General features: G+C 33.9%; 1 long non-coding RNA gene across 1 annotated transcript in view; it reads left to right on the top strand.

Moving 5' to 3' along the window:
• The window catches only part of LOC119597042, a 2306-nt gene extending 780 nt beyond the window's left edge, over positions 1-1526 (top strand). The window contains exon 2 of the long non-coding RNA XR_005230795.1: positions 932-1526. This is a non-coding gene — a long non-coding RNA (uncharacterized LOC119597042). The remainder of the gene's footprint in view (positions 1-931) is intronic.
• The last annotated feature ends 295 nt before the right edge of the window (positions 1527-1821 follow it).

The raw sequence follows: 1821 nt of genomic DNA on the forward strand, positions 1-1821 counted from the left end.
AAGTTTTTAAGGCTCAGTAACTAACCTGCTGACAACTCTGGATACTTGAAACCAAAAATAGATGAGTAAATTAGGGGATTTTTAATGATACTGATAGTAATAAGAATTATAATGATAATATTTAGTAATAATAGCCTTGACGATAATAATGATGTGACGATTATGAAAATAACAATAATGGTAATAGTGATGATGATCATGATTATGTTTTTGTCTGATTTTTTTTCTCATACCCACACTTACTTATATACTTAGACACTTATATACTTAGACACTCACTTATTATACTTAGACACTCACTTATATACTTTTGGGTCCTGGTCATGCTCACACATGCAAATGCTGATCCACTCTCACACCTACACCCACAAATACACACAAACAAGCACAAAACACATGAACACACACAGACACACAAAACACACCCACAGAACAAACACTGAATACAAAAATGAATATATGCAGAAACATTCATATGAAGCAATTATGGATGTACATGTATTATACAAACAAATGTGTACGTACACACACCAACACACATATATATTATATATATATATATATATATATATATATATATATATATATATATATATATATATATATATAATATATATATATATATATATATATATATATATTATATATATATATATATATATATATATATATATAGTTAAGCTGTAGATTTTACATATAAAGAGGTATTTCACAGTAGGTAAATACTCATCTGTGCAAGAGTTCTAGTATGATAGCCTAATTTGAAACTTCAACAATTAGCTGTAGTGCATCTGGAAACCAAGGGACACAAAATTTTAAAAATGCACTCTAGTAACTTTTAAAGAATGTAAAAATATTCTGTGATGATTAAGGGAATCCAGTCACCTTTTTTTTTCCATCTGTGAAATACCTCAATCCCTGATCCTTTCAGTATGGTTTGAAGATTGGTCGTGGACTGGGAAAGAAGGTCGGAGAGTAGAAACACAAGTATAGTAACTAGAATAAGATACAAGAAGAGTGCTGGCAAGGCAAAAAGGGCAGACAACTGGAATGAGTGGCTATCTTAGGCAAGCTCATCTGAAAGAAACAGATGCATTTTGCAAGGCTCAGACATGTGGTTTTCATAGGCTAGACAGAGTATTGTGTATCATATTTGCATACCACAAATAAAAAAAAACAAGAAACTACCAACAGTGAGAAGAAAGATGTTTGTAGGAGGAGGCAAAATGGCAAAGAAAGCAAAACTAGGGATTGTCAAAATGGAAGAAGGAAGGGGATTTTGTAAGAGAATGCAGCTTGCTACTTGACGATCCTGGATTTTAGATAGCCTTAGCCAGACCTGCCACCACCAAACAAGAGAAGATGGTAACAGTAATTGTGGGTCTCTCACCAAGGGAAGACCAAGCCATGAACTTCACTGACCAGTAGGTGACTGCATTAAGTGGAGTAGATGTGTACCTATCTATCATATGTAGGGATGCACCATGATGGGCTGGGTGAGGGCTTAATAAAGCAAAACATGAAAAAAAAAAAAAGAAGAAAAAAAAAGGAAGAAAAGAGGAAGAAGGAAACCAAAGCATTCCTGTTTGTTTAAATCTTCACACCAGACCTTAAAGGTCCAGAAATAAAAACATATACATAGACAGATACATATATAATGTATACATAAATGTATGTGTGTGGTGTGTGGTGTCGTGTGCGTGTGCGTGTGCGTGTGCGTGTTCGTGCGTGTGCGTGTGCGTGTGTACACTGATATTCTATTGTGCAATGATTAATGTCAGTACTACTTGTAGTGGAGGAGACAACCTTACTTTAAATTGT

This window comes from Penaeus monodon, chromosome 38 (assembly GCF_015228065.2).
Source record: "Penaeus monodon isolate SGIC_2016 chromosome 38, NSTDA_Pmon_1, whole genome shotgun sequence".
NCBI classification, from domain to species: Eukaryota; Metazoa; Arthropoda; class Malacostraca; order Decapoda; family Penaeidae; genus Penaeus; species Penaeus monodon.